Source organism: Pseudophryne corroboree, chromosome 8 (assembly GCF_028390025.1).
Source record: "Pseudophryne corroboree isolate aPseCor3 chromosome 8, aPseCor3.hap2, whole genome shotgun sequence".
NCBI lineage: Eukaryota > Metazoa > Chordata > Amphibia > Anura > Myobatrachidae > Pseudophryne > Pseudophryne corroboree.
The window spans coordinates 457,184,277-457,205,535 of NC_086451.1; the positions used below are offsets into that span (position 1 = coordinate 457,184,277).

Here is a 21,259-nt window from a genome sequence, read left to right on the forward strand (position 1 = left end):
GTATATAGATAGATACAGTGTATATAATGTGTGGTGTCACCTCTCTTCTCTTCTCTCCTATTGTTACACCACTGAGTACAGGACAGTATAATGTAATGAGACACATGAGGAAATGACCAGTATAACTGATAGGGATGTATGATGAGGTGTAATATAAATGTGATACAGGTATATAGATAGATACAGTGTATATAATGTGTGGTGTCACCTCTCTTCTCTTCTCTCCTATTGTTACACCACTGAGTACAGGACAGTATAATGTAATGAGACACATGAGGAAATGACCAGTATAACTGATAGGGATGTATGATGAGGTGTAATATAAATGTGATACAGGTATATAGATACAGTGTATATAATGTGTGGTGTCACCTCTCTTCTCCTCTCTCCCATTGTTACACCACTGAGTACAGGACAGTATAATGTAATGAGACACATGAGGAAATGACCAGTATAACTGATAGGGATGTATGATGAGGTGTAATATAAATGTGATACAGGTATATAGATACAGTGTATATAATGTGTGGTGTCACCTCTCTTCTCCAGATCCTCTCTCCCATTGTTACACCACTGAGTACAGAACAGTATAATGTAATGAGACACATGAGGAAATGACCAGTATAACTGATAGGGATGTATGATGAGGTGTAATATAAATGTGATACAGGTATATAGATACAGTGTATATAATGTGTGGTGTCCCCTCTCTTCTCCTCTCTCCCATTGTTACACCACTGAGTACAGGACAGTATAATGTAATGAGACACATGAGGAAATGACCAGTATATCTGATAGGGATGTATGATGAGGTGTAATATAAATGTGATACAGGTATATAGATACAGTGTATATAGTGAGTGGTGTCACCTCTCTTCTCCAGATCCTCTCTCCCATTGTTACACCACTGAGTACAGGACAGTATAACGTAATGAGACACATGAGGAAATGACCAGTATCACTGATAGGGATGTATGATGAGGTGTAATATAAATGTGATACAGGTATATAGATACAGTGTATATAATGTGTGGTGTCACCTCTCTTCTCCTCTCTCCCATTGTTACACAACTGAGTACAGGACAGTATAATGTAATGAGACACATGAGGAAATGACCAGTATAACTGATAGGGATGTATGATGAGGTGTAATATAAATGTGATACAGGTATATAGATACAGTGTATATAATATGTGGTGTCACCTCTCTTCTCCAGATCCTCTCTCCCATTGTTACACCACTGAGTACAGGACAGTATAATGTAATGAGACACATGAGGAAATGACCAGTATAACTGATAGGGATGTATGATGAGGTGTAATATAAATGTGATACAGGTATATAGATACAGTGTATATAATGTGTGGTGTCACCTCTCTTCTCCAGATCCTCTCTCCCATTGTTACACCACTGAGTACAGGACAGTATAATATAATGAGACACATGAGGAAATGATCAGTATAACTGATAGGGATGTATGATGAGGTGTAATATAAATGTGATACAGGTATATAGATAGATAAAGTGTATATAATGTGTGGTGTCACCTCTCTTCTCTTCTCTCCATTTGTTACACCACTGAGTACAGGACAGTATAATGTAATGAGACACATGAGGAAATGACCAGTATAACTGATAGGGATGTATGATGAGGTGTAATATAAATGTGATACAGGTATATAGATACAGTGTATATAATGTGTGGTGTCACCTCTCTTCTCCAGATCATCTCTCCCATTGTTATACCACTGAGTACAGGACAGTATAATGTAATGAGACACATGAGGAAATGACCAGTATAACTGATAGGGATGTATGATGAGGTGTAATATAAATGTGATACAGGTATATAGATACAGTGTATATAATGTGTGGTGTCATCTCTCTTCTCCTCTCTCCCATTGTTACACCACTGAGTACAGGACAGTATAATGTAATGAGAACATGAGGAAATGACCAGTATAACTGATAGGGATGTATGATGAGGTGTAATATATATGTGATACAGGTATATAGATACAGTGTATATAATGTGTGGTGTCACCTCTCTTCTCCTCTCTCCCATTGTTACACCACTGAGTACAGGACAGTATAATGTAATGAGACACATGAGGAAATGACCAGTATAACTGATAGGGATGTATGATGAGGTGTAATATAAATGTGATACAGGTATATAGATAGATACAGTGTATATAATGTGTGGTGTCACCTCTCTTCTCTTCTCTCCTATTGTTACACCACTGAGTACAGGACAGTATAATGTAATGAGACACATGAGGAAATGACCAGTATAACTGATAGGGATGTATGATGAGGTGTAATATAAATGTGATACAGGTATATAGATACAGTGTATATAATGTGTGGTGTCACCTCTCTTCTCCAGATCATCTCTCCCATTGTTATACCACTGAGTACAGGACAGTATAATGTAATGAGACACATGAGGAAATGACCAGTATAACTGATAGGGATGTATGATGAGGTGTAATATAAATGTGATACAGGTATATAGATACAGTGTATATAATGTGTGGTGTCATCTCTCTTCTCCAGATCCTCTCTCCCATTGTTACACCACTGAGTACAGGACAGTATAATGTAATGAGACACATGAGGAAATGACCAGTATAACTGATAGGGATGTATGATGAGGTGTAATATAAATGTGATACAGGTATATAGATACAGTGTATATAATGTGTGGTGTCACCTCTCTTCTCCTCTCTCCCATTGTTACAGCACTGAGTACAGGACAGTAAAATGTAATGAGACACATGAGGAAATGACCAGTATAACTGATAGGGATGTATGATGAGGTGTAATATAAATGTGATACAGGTATATAGATACAGTGTATATAATGTGTGGTGTCATCTCTCTTCTCCTCTCTCCCATTGTTACACCACTGAGTACAGGACAGTATTAATGTAATGAGAACATGAGGAAATGACCAGTATAACTGATAGGGATGTATGATGAGGTGTAATATATATGTGATACAGGTATATAGATACAGTGTATATAATGTGTGGTGTCACCTCTCTTCTCCTCTCTCCCATTGTTACACCACTGAGTACAGGACAGTATAATGTAATGAGACACATGAGGAAATGACCAGTATAACTGATAGGGATGTATGATGAGGTGTAATATAAATGTGATACAGGTATATAGATAGATACAGTGTATATAATGTGTGGTGTCACCTCTCTTCTCTTCTCTCCTATTGTTACACCACTGAGTACAGGACAGTATAATGTAATGAGACACATGAGGAAATGACCAGTATAACTGATAGGGATGTATGATGAGGTGTAATATAAATGTGATACAGGTATATAGATACAGTGTATATAATGTGTGGTGTCACCTCTCTTCTCCAGATCCTCTCTCCCATTGTTACACCACTGAGTACAGAACAGTATAATGTAATGAGACACATGAGGAAATTACCAGTATAACTGATAGGGATGTATGATGAGGTGTAATATAAATGTGATACAGGTATATAGATACAGTGTATATAATGTGTGGTGTCACCTCTCTTCTCCTCTCTCCCATTGTTACACCACTGAGTACAGGACAGTATAATGTAATGAGACACATCAGGAAATGACCAGTATAACTGATAGGGATGTATGATGAGGTGTAATATAAATGTGATACAGGTATATAGATACAGTGTATATAATGTGTGGTGTCACCTCTCTTCTCCTCTCTCCCATTGTTACACCACTGAGTACAGGACAGTATAATGTAATGAGACACATGAGGAAATGACCAGTATAACTGATAGGGATGTATGATGAGGTGTAATATAAATGTGATACAGGTATATAGATACAGTGTATATAATGTGTGGTGTCACCTCTCTTCTCCAGATCCTCTCTCCCATTGTTACACCACTGAGTACAGGACAGTATAATGTAATGAGACACATGAGGAAATGACCAGTATAAGTGATAGGGATGTATGATGAGGTGTAATATAAATGTGATACATGTATATAGATACAGTGTATATAATGTGTGGTGTCACCTCTCTTCTCCTCTCTCCCATTGTTACACCACTGAGTACAGGACAGTATAATGTAATGAGACACATGAGGAAATGACCAGTATAACTGATAGGGGTGTATGATGAGGTGTAATATAAATGTGATACAGGTATATAGATACAGTGTATATAATGTGTGGTGTCACCTCTCTTCTCCAGATCCTCTCTCCCATTGTTACACCACTGAGTACAGGACAGTATAATGTAATGAGACACATGAGGAAATGACCAGTATAAGTGATAGGGATGTATGATGAGGTGTAATATAAATGTGATACAGGTATATAGATACAGTGTATATAATGTGTGGTGTCACCTCTCTTCTCCTCTCTCCCATTGTTACACCACTGAGTACAGGACAGTATAATGTAATGAGACACATGAGGAAATGACCAGTATAACTGAGAGGGATGTATGATGAGGTGTAATATAAATGTGATACAGGTATATAGATACAGTGTATATAATGTGTGGTGTCACCTCTCTTCTCCAGATCCTCTCTCCCATTGTTACATCACTGAGTACAGAACAGTATAATGTAATGAGACACATGAGGAAATGACTAGTATAACTGATAGGGATGTATGATGAGGTGTAATATAAATGTGATACAGGTATATAGGTACAGTATATATAATGTGTGGTGTCACCTCTCTTCTCCAGATCCTCTCTCCCATTGTTACACCACTGAGTACAGGACAGTATAATGTAATGAGACACATGAGGAAATGACCAGTATAACTGATAGGGATGTATGATGAGGTGTAATATAAATGTGATACAGGTATATAGATACAGTGTATATAATGTGTAGTGTCACCTCTCTTCTCCTCTATCCCATTGTTACACCACTGAGTACAGGACAGTATAATGTAATGAGACACATGAGGAAATGACCAGTATAACTGATAGGGATGTATGATGAGGTGTAATATAAATGTGATACAGGTATATAGATACAGTGTATATAATGTGTGGTGTCACCTCTCTTCTCCTCTCTCCCATTGTTACACCACTGAGTACAGGATAGTATAATGTAATGAGACACATGAGGAAATGACCAGTATAACTGATAGGGATGTATGATGAGGTGTAATATAAATGTGATACAGGTATATAGATACAGTGTATATAGTGAGTGGTGTCACCTCTCTTCTCCAGATCCTCTCTCCCATTGTTACACCACTGAGTACAGGACAGTATAATGTAATGAGACACATGAGGAAATGACCAGTATAACTGATAGGGATGTATGATGAGGTGTAATATAAATGTGATACAGGTATATAGATACAGGGTATATAATGTGTGGTGTCACCTCTCTTCTCCAGATCCTCTCTCCCATTGTTACACCACTGAGTACAGGACAGTATAATGTAATGAGACACATGAGGAAATGACCAGTATAACTGATAGGGATGTATGATGAGGTGTAATATAAATGTGATACAGGTATATAGATACAGTGTATATAATGTGTGGTGTCACCTCTCTTCTCCTCTCTCCCATTGTTACACCACTGAGTAAAGGACAGTATAATGTAATGAGACACATGAGGAAATGACCCGTATAACTGATAGGGATGTATGATGAGGTGTAATATAAATGTGATACAGGTAGATACAGTGTATATAATGTGTGGTGTCACCTCTCTTCTCATCTTTCCCATTGTTACACCACTGAGTACAGGACAGTATAATGTAATGAGACACATGAGGAAATGACCAGTATAACTGATAGGGATGTATGATGAGGTGTAATATAAATGTGATACAGGTATATACAGTGTATATAATGTGTGGTGTCACCTCTATTCTCCTCTCTCCCATTGTTACACCACTGAGTACAGGACAGTATAATGTAATGAGACACATGAGGAAATGACCAGTATAACTGATAGGGATGTATGATGAGGTGTAATATAAATGTGATACAGGTATATAGATACAGTGTATATAATGTGTGGTGTCACCTCTCTTCTCCAGATCCTCCCTCCCATTGTTACACCACTGAGTACAGGACAGTATAATGTAATGAGACACATGAGGAAATGACCAGTATAACTGATAGGGATGTTTGATGAGGGGTAATATAAATGTGATACAGGTATATAGATACAGTGTATATAATGTGTGGTGTCACCTCTCTTCTCCAGATCCTCTCTCCCATTGTTACACCACTGAGTACAGAACAGTATAATGTAATGAGACACATGAGGAAATGACCAGTATAACTGATAGGGATGTATGATGAGGTGTAATATAAATGTGATACAGGTATATAGATACAGTGTATATAATGTGTGGTGTCACCTCTCTTCTCCTCTCTCCCATTGTTACACCACTGAGTACAGGACAGTATAATGTAATGAGACACATGAGGAAATTACCAGTATATCTGATAGGGATGTATGATGAGGTGTAATATAAATGTGATACAGGTATATAGATACAGTGTATATAGTGAGTGGTGTCACCTCTCTTCTCCAGATCTTCTCTCCCATTGTTACACCACTGAGTACAGGACAGTATAACGTAATGAGACACATGAGGAAATGACCAGTATCACTGATAGGGATGTATGATGAGGTGTAATATAAATGTGATACAGGTATATAGATACAGTGTATATAATGTGTGGTGTCACCTCTCTTCTCCTCTCTCCCATTGTTACACCACTGAGTACAGGACAGTATAATGTAATGAGACACATGAGGAAATGACCAGTATAACTGATAGGGATGTATGATGAGGTGTAATATAAATGTGATACAGGTATATAGATACAGTGTATATAATATGTGGTGTCACCTCTCTTCTCCAGATCCTCTCTCCCATTGTTACACCACTGAGTACAGGACAGTATAATGTAATGAGACACATGAGGAAATGACCAGTATAACTGATAGGGATGTATGATGAGGTGTAATATAAATGTGATACAGGTATATAGATACAGTGTATATAATGTGTGGTGTCACCTCTCTTCTCCTCTCTCCCATTGTTACACCACTGAGTACAGGACAGTATAATGTAATGAGACACATGAGGAAATGACCAGTATAACTGATAGGGATGTATGATGAGGTGTAATATAAATGTGATACAGGTATATAGATACAGTGTATGTAATGTGTGGTGTCATCTCTCTTCTCCAGATCCTCTCTCCCATTGTTACACCACTGAGTACAGGACAGTATAATGTAATGAGACACATGAGGAAATGACCAGTATAACTGATAGGGATGTATGATGAGGTGTAATATAAATGTGATACAGGTATATACAGTGTATATAATGTGTGGTGTCACCTCTCTTCTCCTCTCTCCCATTGTTACACCACTGAGTACAGGACAGTATAATGTAATGAGACACATGAGGAAATGACCAGTATAACTGATAGGGATGTATGATGAGGTGTAATATAAATGTGATACAGGTATATAGATACAGTGTATATAATGTGTGGTGTCACCTCTCTTCTCCTCTCTCCCATTGTTACAGCACTGAGTACAGGACAGTATAATGTAATGAGACACATGAGGAAATGACCAGTATAACTGATAGGGATGTATGATGAGGTGTAACATAAATGTGATACAGGTATATAGATACAGTGTATATAATGTGTGGTGTCATCTCTCTTCTCCTCTCTCCCATTGTTACACCACTGAGTACAGGACAGTATAATGTAATGAGAACATGAGGAAATGACCAGTATAACTGATAGGGATGTATGATGAGGTGTAATATATATGTGATACAGGTATATAGATACAGTGTATATAATGTGTGGTGTCACCGCTCTTTTCCTCTCTCCCATTGTTACACCACTGAGTACAGGACAGTATAATGTAATGAGACACATGAGGAAATGACCAGTATAACTGATAGGGATGTATGATGAGGTGTAATATAAATGTGATACAGGTATATAGATAGATACAGTGTATATGTGTGGTGTCACCTCTCTTCTCTTCTCTCCTATTGTTACACCACTGAGTACAGGACAGTATAATGTAATGAGACACATGAGGAAATGACCAGTATCACTGATAGGGATGTATGATGAGGTGTAATATAAATGTGATACAGGTATATAGATACAGTGTATATAATGTGTGGTGTCACCTCTCTTCTCCTCTCTCCCATTGTTACACAACTGAGTACAGGACAGTATAATGTAATGAGACACATGAGGAAATGACCAGTATAACTGATAGGGATGTATGATGAGGTGTAATATAAATGTGATACAGGTATATAGATACAGTGTATATAATGTGTGGTGTCATCTCTCTTCTCCAGATCCTCTCTCCCATTGTTACACCACTGAGTACAGGACAGTATAATGTAATGAGACACATGAGGAAATGACCAGTATAACTGATAGGGATGTATGATGAGGTGTAATATAAATGTGATACAGGTATATAGATACAGTGTATATAATGTGTGGTGTCACCTCTCTTCTCCTCTCTCCCATTGTTACAGCACTGAGTACAGGACAGTATAATGTAATGAGACACATGAGGAAATGACCAGTATAACTGATAGGGATGTATGATGAGGTGTAATATAAATGTGATACAGGTATATAGATACAGTGTATATAATGTGTGGTGTCATCTCTCTTCTCCTCTCTCCCATTGTTACACCACTGAGTACAGGACAGTATAATGTAATGAGAACATGAGGAAATGACCAGTATAACTGATAGGGATGTATGATGAGGTGTAATATATATGTGATACAGGTATATAGATACAGTGTATATAATGTGTGGTGTCACCTCTCTTCTCCTCTCTCCCATTGTTACACCACTGAGTACAGGACAGTATAATGTAATGAGACACATGAGGAAATGACCAGTATAACTGATAGGGATGTATGATGAGGTGTAATATAAATGTGATACAGGTATATAGATAGATACAGTGTATATAATGTGTGGTGTCACCTCTCTTCTCTTCTCTCCTATTGTTACACCACTGAGTACAGGACAGTATAATGTAATGAGACACATGAGGAAATGACCAGTATAACTGATAGGGATGTATGATGAGGTGTAATATAAATGTGATACAGGTATATAGATACAGTGTATATAATGTGTGGTGTCACCTCTCTTCTCCAGATCCTCTCTCCCATTGTTACACCACTGAGTACAGAACAGTATAATGTAATGAGACACATGAGGAAATTACCAGTATAACTGATAGGGATGTATGATGAGGTGTAATATAAATGTGATACAGGTATATAGATACAGTGTATATAATGTGTGGTGTCACCTCTCTTCTCCTCTCTCCCATTGTTACACCACTGAGTACAGGACAGTATAATGTAATGAGACACATGAGGAAATGACCAGTATAAGTGATAGGGATGTATGATGAGGTGTAATATAAATGTGATACAGGTATATAGATACAGTGTATATAATGTGTGGTGTCACCTCTCTTCTCCTCTCTCCCATTGTTACACCACTGAGTACAGGACAGTATAATGTAATGAGACACATGAGGAAATGACCAGTATAACTGATAGGGATGTATGATGAGGTGTAATATAAATGTGATACAGGTATATAGATACAGTGTATATAATGTGTGGTGTCACCTCTCTTCTCCAGATCCTCTCTCCCATTGTTACACCACTGAGTACAGGACAGTATAATGTAATGAGACACATGAGGAAATGACCAGTATAAGTGATAGGGATGTATGATGAGGTGTAATATAAATGTGATACAGGTATATAGATACAGTGTATATAATGTGTGGTGTCACCTCTCTTCTCCTCTCTCCCATTGTTACACCACTGAGTACAGGACAGTATAATGTAATGAGACACATGAGGAAATGACCAGTATAACTGATAGGGATGTATGATGAGGTGTAATATAAATGTGATACAGGTATATAGGTACAGTATATATAATGTGTGGTGTCACCTCTCTTCTCCAGATCCTCTCTCCCATTGTTACACCACTGAGTACAGGACAGTATAATGTAATGAGACACATGAGGAAATGACCAGTATAACTGATAGGGATGTATGATGAGGTGTAATATAAATGTGATACAGGTATATAGATACAGTGTATATAATGTGTGGTGTCACCTCTCTTCTCCTCTATCCCATTGTTACACCACTGAGTACAGGACAGTATAATGTAATGAGACACATGAGGAAATGACCAGTATAACTGATAGGGATGTATGATGAGGTGTAATATAAATGTGATACAGGTATATAGATACAGTGTATATAATGTGTGGTGTCACCTCTCTTCTCCTCTCTCCCATTGTTACACCACTGAGTACAGGATAGTATAATGTAATGAGACACATGAGGAAATCAGGATTTTGGTACTTACCGATAAATCCCTTTCTCCGATTCCACAGGGGCCACTGGAGTGTAGTTACAATGGGGAGATAGTAGGTGGTATTGGTAGCTGGCACTTTAAAAATTCTCACACTGTGGCTAGCTCCTCCCCTACTATCTCCCCTCCAAGCCAGTCTACGTTAAACTGTGCCCGAGGAGAGCTGTAATAAACAAACCGTAAGGTAGAGGAGGTTAACGACGCCCTGTAAACCAGGCGAACACAAACTAAACCTGGAACAGAACCTGACAAAAAACCAGGCTAGCCTGAACCCAACAAGCAGTCATATGGTGATCTGCAATCGTTAATCAAACAAAAATCAGGAGAAACAGCGCTGGGCGGGCGTCCAGTGGCCCCTGTGGAATCGGAGAAAGGGATTTATCGGTAAGTACCAAAATCCTGATTTCTCCTTCATCCACTAGGGGCCACTGGAGTGTAGTTACAATGGGGACGTCCCAGAGCTCCCAAAAAACGGGTGGGAAAGCGCTGAGAGTCCTGTAAAAACTGCTCGGCCAAACAGTGATGCAGAGGCCGTAAAAGTGTCAAACTTGTAGAATTTGACAAAACGAATGTCGGTTTGACCAAGTAGCCGCCCGACAAAATATTCATGGAGACCCCGCGGGCGGCTGCCCACGAAGGTCTTACAATGCGCGTAAAGCGCGCTGAATTGGAAAACGGAGGTTCCCTAGTAACCGCCAAGAAGACTGTCTGATGATCAGATGTATCCAACTGTCCAGCATATGCTGGGGCCCCGGCTATTTAGTACGGGAGCATCGTCCAAAGCAAAGAAGAAAAAACACTTCATCGAATAGCCTGAGACCTCTGTAGAGAGAGTTGACGAGCCCTGACAACATTCAGAGAGGATTGAAAAACCACTAGTGTCAGATTTATATGAAAAATGAACCTCCCCTCTGGAAGAAACGACCGCTGAGGCCGAAGCCGAGCCCGGGGAGTTGCCAATAGAGTACTCCCTGAACAAGAGGCCGAACTTACGGCCGCTAGGCTAATCTCATTTGGAAGAAAAGCGAAAAAGGCAGAGACCTAAAATTCCGGTCAGTGTGGTTTGAAGCGCAGCGGAGCAAAAAACCTCCCAGAGAAACCAAAGATGAATGGTAACTGGAAGAAGGGGGAAAAACCCCCTTTTATCTTCATTATGTTCCATAAAGTTTTCCCAAAGTGGCAAAAGCGAGAAGAGGTAATAGACTTCTGAAATCGGAGCCCAGTAGGCCTAACCGAACTAGGGAACTCCTCCCTTCTGAGGTCTCGTGAACAGTCACACGGGTAACCGAAACCAGTGTAAAATTGAACAAGGAGAAAAAAAAAGGAGCCTGTTGAAGTAGACAGTCCAGTCGAGGTAGGAGCCAAGGCTCCTCTACTGACAACAGGCGTATCTGTATCTTCAAGTCATGCGTGGCCCAACCAGCGCCACCGAGAGGACTAGCACGCATAATCCCCTCCTGTGTTACTGAACATGAAGTAGAAATAGAAAAGGAGGCAGGATAGAATAACCAGAAAACTCCCCGGAGCCCTGAGGGCCTCCACGGCTACTGCCGTCCGAGAGTAATAAAGGGTTAAAGAGTCAGTCAGAACGCCCTGAGGTCGATCCGAAATCTCCGCCCACAGCGGACCAGCTGACAAAACTCCGGGGCATGTTCCCTCACCCAGGAGTCTGACCTGGTGGCTTGATCTGGAAACAAGATTGTTGTCCCCCGTTCCGAGAGGAATGGAGGCGACCACTCATTACGTCGCAACTTGACTGAAGAAATAGAGTCTCTGGTGCCGAGGAATGAAAAAACCTCTGACGGACCGTGTTGAGAAACGTCTATGCGGAGCATAAATTGGATCTGTGTCGAATCAGAAGCTCGTGGATCCTCCGGATATTCAGAAGCCACCTAATGTACACAGTGGGATAGTAGCAGTAAATTGTCCCATTAGGGAACCAACGTCACCCACTGCCCTTGAAAAAGAGTTATTCTGTTATCTTCCTAAACTCTGTGGGAGCGGAAGAGAGAAGAGTAAAGGACTTACAGTGAAAATGAGAATCCTGTTAAGGGGGAATCTGAGAAAAGCCTGTCCAACGGAAATCAGTAAACAGGCATCTCTGAAGACAAGGGACACGTAAAACTCCCTTTCTTGTTTAAACTAGCAATCACAGACTAAAAGGATTGTAAGGCCAGAATAGGCCTGTCCGAGCCACTTGGCTTCGGAACGTGAAAAGAAAACAAAGGCCTGAGAACTGTCCTAATTCAAATGATATGTGTAAAACAGGGATCAACACCCTTTGCGGTTAGAAACCTATGGAGCGCAGCCTGCAGTATGACTCTCTTGTCATCGTAAATCAGCCGACCCATGCCGAGGGACTCCTGAGACGGTTGTAACCGCCCAAGCCTTCTCCCATCGACCTGCGCCTACCCTGGGACCCTGCAGGTGTAATGGGTGTATAGGATGACATAAAATCAGACTGGACTGAGGATGTTGAACCTCTGCTTCAGCCTTTTTACCCTGAGAACCCCTGGCGACGAAGATATCACCCGTGTGGAGTCAAAAACCTGAAAGGGCACGAAAAAATCTAAAGGGAAGACCAGTAAAGGTCTGTCTTGGAGCTGGGGCAGTAGTAGGAGAAATCAAAGTGGACCTACCTCCATTGGTTCAAGAAATCCTGCAGAAAGTTCCTTCCCCAGAACCATCTGCCCCGTAGGATTTCATGTTTACTTGTCACTGTCGTAGCCCCAGAGGTCGTCGGGTTAAGACAGCCCAAGCGAAGATGCAGGGTCCGAGTCTGTAGACATGGAGACCTCCAAGGAACATAAAGCAGAATCGTGATTCTGACCTGTATCAAAGTATCAATTGATCCTGATGCGAAGCATCCTGTAACCTAGAGGACAATTGTTCCCCAACCTACCTGCTCCGGATACGGTAGAACTATGCTGCCGCATATGTCGATGGATCCCTGAGCAAGGTTGCCTCAGGAAAACGGCGGCTTGATGGACCGGCGATACACCGAGGTGTATACCCTAGAGAGGTTCTGATACCATCTCCTGCCATCTGCGGGGAAAAGATAGGAAAACAAACCTTGTTTGATACCTGATATTGTGTATTCGGGTGTCTGTCGGCCGCCTACCGGAGCCTGCCCAGCTCATCCGAAACTGAACCAGTCGCTGTCATTTTCGTCAATGGCGTGGAACCCTGATGGACTTGACGTGTCCTCCTCCTTTACCTGCAGTATCAGATGAACTGCTGTATTATGTACCTGTATATTCTGAGACACTGGTTCAGATCCACAGAAAACAGACATCAGTAATGCATGGAATGTTAGCAAAGTTTCTTTTTGGAAAGGTGTGTTTGGTCCCGCTGTGATTTGATCCTGTGACCTTGGAAACCAAAGTCCAAGGGCTTACCTGATGAGCTATTGTCTGGTTAATAGTGACATTACCTGCATCATTGATCAAACAGGGGTGTGCAGGTGCGTGGAGGGCGAAGCAGATGGCTCCGCCGCATACTTCACACCTAAGAGGGAATTCTTCGACTATCCCAGGAGAGACAAACGAAAGGAGAAAAGGTGGGTTAAATAAACAGAGCCCTACGTAAGGTCTGCACTATAATGTGTAGTGACCGATACGATTAAAATAAACTTTCTGGAGCAGCGGAGACCTGAACCAGCAACGCTGCGCTGTGGGACAGGAGTCTTAGCCCTAGGCTATAGGAGTTCTCCTTAAAGTTTTGTTTGGATTCAAACCCCTGTTCAGATACCCGCTACTAGCGTACTGAGCCGCAGCGCTATTTGTCTGATGCCTTACACGCATTCCACAATTACAAATAGCATTAGTAACTAGTGACAACAAGGAATAATAAAGGGAAGGCAACACCCCGCCCTGTATTTAGTGTACCGCTAATTAAGGTGCACCAGATGTTTCTCTGAGGTTCCGCTGGCTTTTCAAAATGGTGACCAGCCTGTGAGAAAAATGGGGGAAAATGTTATGTGCAAGATGTTGTTATTAGAAAACATTGCGGAAGTAGCCTACAGCACCTGGTATTCCCAGGCGGTCTCCCATCCAAGTACTAACCGGGCCTGACCCTGCTTAGTTTCCGAGATCAGACGAGATCGGGCGTGTTCAGGGTGGTGTGGCCGTAGGCTTTTATCCCCTATATCTGGTATTTTATGGATTTATCTATATACATACCTACACGCACTTAAATATATATATCTATATATATACATGCACAAACATAACTATATATGTATATATACACACACACCGTAGGTAAATAAATACTGCACAGTAGATCCTTTTAATTATTATTGAGCTGAGTCCCAGCTACTGTAATAGAGCAGGTTCCCTGATTTGCAAGTAGGAAAATGCTGGGTAGAGGAGTCTACTGCAGGAGGAATGTATCTATATTTCAGCAGCCTGAAGTATCGAAAAGTTACAAATCCCAGAGCTGTTGCCTAGCGACGGGAGACCTGGGAGCCCGCTGAGTAAAGCGGGTTAACTGTTAATATACCTGGGACTTTATTTGTATTTGTCTCTGAGTATGCAAGATTAGCCCACTGGGCTATAGGAGACACTGCAAATATGAAGCCAGGTCTGTGCAGGGAGGAAATGGCCGCCAGAGTGAAACTCCTCTGGGCTATGCGATAAAATCTATATAGTGGATAACTGGATTAGTGCTGAGCCACTCTGACTATATCACATTCTCCTCAGCACCATGTGCATTAAACTCACATAAATGCCTATTACACTATAACAGTGGCCGGGGAGCGGAGAATGCTGAGCCCGCTGTACAGAGCAGGAGTTAGCTCCGCCCCCCGGCTATGGCGCCTTATTGCAAAACTAAGCGGGAAGCGAGCTGTACCCTCCGCTGGGCCTGCGAGTCACCGCCGGGGAGCGCTGAGCGCTGAGCCCGCTATACAGCGCTAGTAGAGCCCTGTATCTGCTAGCCGCCGCCGGGGAGTGTTGCGCTGAACAGAGCGCGAGTCGCCGCCTGGGAGCAGGGAGCGCTGAGCTCGCTCTACAGAGCGGGACTTAGCTCCGCCCCCTCCGTACAAGGCGCCAAATTTAAACATTGCTTTGCGCTCGAGCGGGATCCCTGTGCCGGCTCTGTGAGTCGCGCTGAGTGGGGATCTGTGCGGGGGGTGCGGGGAGCTGGGGGAGCAGAGGGTTATCAGAATGACACACACACGTTTTTCAGTCAGGGTTGTATAAACACATACTCAGCCTCCCCCAATCATCCTGTCTGTTTCTCCATGAGGAGGACAGGTAAGGATACAATAAAGTACATTACAGCCCCAGAGAGCCCTTCTGGAGTGGGTTGTACAACAATAAACAGTGCATTGCTCTAAAAACATACATAGCCACCACAAATAAAGTATACTTCACTCACCACTGTGTTCTTGGTGGATCGGCCCCGACACACGCCGCACGCAGCGGCGTCCAGCCGGAATCTTCTGTGGTGGGGTGGTCCCGACACAAGCCGCACGCAGCGGTGTCCGACCATTTTTGATACTCACCGCTGCCATGCTGCCGGAATCTTCTGCTGGATGGAGTGGCCGCGACACGCGCCGCACGCAGCGGTGTCCGCCAACTCAGGAGAGCTCAGTGTCTCCCTCAGCCGGGGCCCATCCCTAGCCGCACGCAGCTGCGATGGGACCCCGCCGGCAGCTCCCACGGTGCAGACTGGCAGTGGCAGAGCTGCCAGTCTGTGAGTGTGTAAGAAAAATAAAATAATAAAGAAAAAAGAAGAAAATTCTTCAGCTAAACCCAAGTGAACCAGCTACCTCGGGCACTTAACTAAGACTGGCTTGGAGGGGAGATAGTAGGGGAGGAGCTAGCCACAGTGTGAGAATTTTTAAAGTGCCAGCTACCAATACCACCTACTATCTCCCCATTGTAACTACACTCCAGTGGCCCCTAGTGGATGAAGGAGAAATGACCAGTATAACTGATAGGGATGTATGATGAGGTGTAATATAAATGTGATACAGGTATATAGATACAGTGTATATAGTGAGTGGTGTCACCTCTCTTCTCCAGATCCTCTCTCCCATTGTTACACCACTGAGTACAGGACAGTATAATGTAATGAGACACATGAGGAAATGACCAGTATAACTGATAGGGATGTATGATGAGGTGTAATATAAATGTGATACAGGTATATAGATACAGGGTATATAATGTGTGGTGTCACCTCTCTTCTCCAGATCCTCTCTCCCATTGTTACACCACTGAGTACAGGACAGTATAATGTAATGAGACACATGAGGAAATGACCAGTATAACTGATAGGGATGTATGATGAGGTGTAATATAAATGTGATACAGGTATATAGATACAGTGTATATAATGTGTGGTGTCACCTCTCTTCTCCTCTCTCCCATTGTTACACCACTGAGTAAAGGACAGTATAATGTAATGAGACACATGAGGAAATGACCCGTATAACTGATAGGGATGTATGATGAGGTGTAATATAAATGTGATACAGGTAGATACAGTGTATATAATGTGTGGTGTCACCTCTCTTCTCATCTTTCCCATTGTTACACCACTGAGTACAGGACAGTATAATGTAATGAGACACATGAGGAAATGACCAGTATAACTGATAGGGATGTATGATGAGGTGTAATATAAATGTGATACAGGTATATACAGTGTATATAATGTGTGGTGTCACCTCTATTCTCCTCTCTCCCATTGTTACACCACTGAGTACAGGACAGTATAATGTAATGAGACACATGAGGAAATGACCAGTATAACTGATAGGGATGTATGATGAGGTGTAATATAAATGTGATACAGGTATATAGATACAGTGTATATAATGTGTGGTGTCACCTCTCTTCTCCAGATCCTCCCTCCCATTGTTACACCACTGAGTACAGGACAGTATAATGTAATGAGACACATGAGGAAATGACCAGTATAACTGATAGGGATGTTTGATGAGGGGTAATATAAATGTGATACAGGTATATAGATACAGTGTATATAATGTGTGGTGTCACCTCTCTTCTCCAGATCCTCTCTCCCATTGTTACACCACTGAGTACAGAACAGTATAATGTAATGAGACACATGAGGAAATGACCAGTATAACTGATAGGGATGTATGATGAGGTGTAATATAAATGTGATACAGGTATATAGATACAGTGTATATAATGTGTGGTGTCACCTCTCTTCTCCTCTCTCCCATTGTTACACCACTGAGTACAGGACAGTATAATGTAATGAGACACATGAGGAAATTACCAGTATATCTGATAGGGATGTATGATGAGGTGTAATATAAATGTGATACAGGTATATAGATACAGTGTATATAGTGAGTGGTGTCACCTCTCTTCTCCAGATCTTCTCTCCCATTGTTACACCACTGAGTACAGGACAGTATAACGTAATGAGACACATGAGGAAATGACCAGTATCACTGATAGGGATGTATGATGAGGTGTAATATAAATGTGATACAGGTATATAGATACAGTGTATATAATGTGTGGTGTCACCTCTCTTCTCCTCTCTCCCATTGTTACACCACTGAGTACAGGACAGTATAATGTAATGAGACACATGAGGAAATGACCAGTATAACTGATAGGGATGTATGATGAGGTGTAATATAAATGTGATACAGGTATATAGATACAGTGTATATAATATGTGGTGTCACCTCTCTTCTCCAGATCCTCTCTCCCATTGTTACACCACTGAGTACAGGACAGTATAATGTAATGAGACACATGAGGAAATGACCAGTATAACTGATAGGGATGTATGATGAGGTGTAATATAAATGTGATACAGGTATATAGATACAGTGTATATAATGTGTGGTGTCACCTCTCTTCTCCAGATCCTCTCTCCCATTGTTACACCACTGAGTACAGGACAGTATAATATAATGAGACACATGAGGAAATGATCAGTATAACTGATAGGGATGTATGATGAGGTGTAATATAAATGTGATACAGGTATATAGATAGATACAGTGTATATAATGTGTGGTGTCACCTCTCTTCTCTTCTCTCCATTTGTTACACCACTGAGTACAGGACAGTATAATGTAATGAGACACATGAGGAAATGACCAGTATAACTGATAGGGATGTATGATGAGGTGTAATATAAATGTGATATAGGTATATAGATACAGTGTATATAATGTGTGGTGTCACCTCTCTTCTCCTCTCTCCCATTGTTACACCACTGAGTACAGGACAGTATAATGTAATGAGACACATGAGGAAATGACCAGTATAACTGATAGGGATGTATGATGAGGTGTAATATAAATGTGATACAGGTATATAGATACAGTGTATATAATGTGTGGTGTCACCTCTCTTCTCCTCTCTCCCATTGTTACACCACTGAGTACAGGACAGTATAATGTAATGAGACACATGAGGAAATGACCAGTATAACTGATAGGGATGTATGATGAGGTGTAATATAAATGTGATACAGGTATATAGATACAGTGTATGTAATGTGTGGTGTCATCTCTCTTCCCCAGATCCTCTCTCCCATTGTTACACCACTGAGTACAGGACAGTATAATGTAATGAGACACATGAGGAAATGACCAGTATAACTGATAGGGATGTATGATGAGGTGTAATATAAATGTGATACAGGTATATACAGTGTATATAATGTGTGGTGTCACCTCTCTTCTCCTCTCTCCCATTGTTACACCACTGAGTACAGGACAGTATAATGTAATGAGACACATGAGGAAATGACCAGTATAACTGATAGGGATGTATGATGAGGTGTAATATAAATGTGATACAGGTATATAGATACAGTGTATATAATGTGTGGTGTCACCTCTCTTCTCCTCTCTCCCATTGTTACAGCACTGAGTACAGGACAGTATAATGTAATGAGACACATGAGGAAATGACCAGTATAACTGATAGGGATGTATGATGAGGTGTAACATAAATGTGATACAGGTATATAGATACAGTGTATATAATGTGTGGTGTCATCTCTCTTCTCCTCTCTCCCATTGTTACACCACTGAGTACAGGACAGTATAATGTAATGAGAACATGAGGAAATGACCAGTATAACTGAAAGGGATGTATGATGAGGTGTAATATATATGTGATACAGGTATATAGATACAGTGTATATAATGTGTGGTGTCACCGCTCTTCTTCTCTCTCCCATTGTTACACCACTGAGTACAGGACAGTATAATGTAATGAGACACATGAGGAACTGACCAGTATAACTGATAGGGATGTATGATGAGGTGTAATATAAATGTGATACAGGTATATAGATAGATACAGTGTATATGTGTGGTGTCACCTCTCTTCTCTTCTCTCCTATTGTTACACCACTGAGTACAGGACAGTATAATGTAATGAGACACATGAGGAAAAGACCAGTATAACTGATAGGGATGTATGATGAGGTGTAATATAAATGTGATACAGGTATATAGATACAGTGTATATAATGTGTGGTGTCACCTCTCTTCTCCAGATCCTCTCTCCCATTGTTACACCACTGAGTACAGGACAGTATAATGTAATGAGACACATGAGGAAATGACCAGTATAACTGATAGGGATGTATGATGAGGTGTAATATAAATGTGATACAGGTATATAGATACAGTGAATATAATGTGTGGTGTCACCTCTCTTCTCTTCTCTCCCATTGTTACACCACTGAGTACAGGACAGTATAATGTAATGAGACACATGAGGAAATGACCAGTATAACTGATAGGGATGTATGATGAGGTGTAATGTAAATGTGATACAGGTATATAGATAGATACAGTGTATATAATGTGTGGTGTCACCTCTCTTCTCTTCTCTCCTATTGTTACACCACTGAGTACAGGACAGTATAATGTAATGAGACACATGAGGAAATGACCAGTATAACTGATAGGGATGTATGATGAGGTGTAATATAAATGTGATACAGGTATATACAGTGTATATAATGTGTGGTGTCACCTCTCTTCTCCTCTCTCCCATTGTTACACCACTGAGTACAGGACAGTATAATGTAATGAGACACATGAGGAAATGACCAGTATAACTGATAGGGATGTATGATGAGGTGTAATATAAATGTGATACAGGTATATAGATACAGTGTATATAATGTGTGGTGTCACCTCTCTTCTCCAGATCCTCTCTCCCATTGTTACACCACTGAGTACAGAACAGTATAATGTAATGAGACACATGAGGAAATGACCAGTATAACTGATAGGGATGTATGATGAGGTGTAATATAAATGTGATACAGGTATATAGATACAGTGTATATAATGTGTGGTGTCCCCTCTCTTCTCCTCTCTCCCATTGTTACACCACTGAGTACAGGACAGTATAATGTAATGAGACACATGAGGAAATGACCAGTATAACTGATAGGGGTGTATGATGAGGTGTAATATAAATGTGATACAGGTATATAGATACAGTGTATATAATGTGTGGTGTCACCTCTCTTCTCCAGATCCTCTCTCCCATTGTTACACCACTGAGTACAGGACAGTATAATGTAATGAGACACATGAGGAAATGACCAGTATAACTGATAGGGATGTATGATGAGGTGTAATATAAATGTGATACAGGTATATAGATACAGTGTATATAATGTGTGGTGTCACCTCTCTTCTCTTCTCTCCCATTGTTACACCACTGAGTACAGGACAGTATAATGTAATGAGACACATAAGGAAATGACCAGTATAACTGATAGGGATGTATGATGAGGTGTAATATAAATGTGATACAGGTATATAGATAG

At 41.0% G+C, this 21,259-nt stretch overlaps 1 protein-coding gene and 1 non-coding gene across 10 annotated transcripts in view; both read right to left on the reverse strand.

Moving 5' to 3' along the window:
- Positions 1-21,259, reverse strand: part of LOC134949628 (class I histocompatibility antigen, Gogo-OKO alpha chain-like) — a 433,106-nt gene that overhangs the window by 280,701 nt on the left and 131,146 nt on the right. The window lies entirely within an intron of this gene.
- Positions 14,466-14,584, reverse strand: LOC134950146 (5S ribosomal RNA). Its single transcript, XR_010183200.1, has one exon. It is a non-coding gene; the product is annotated as a 5S ribosomal RNA (ribosomal RNA).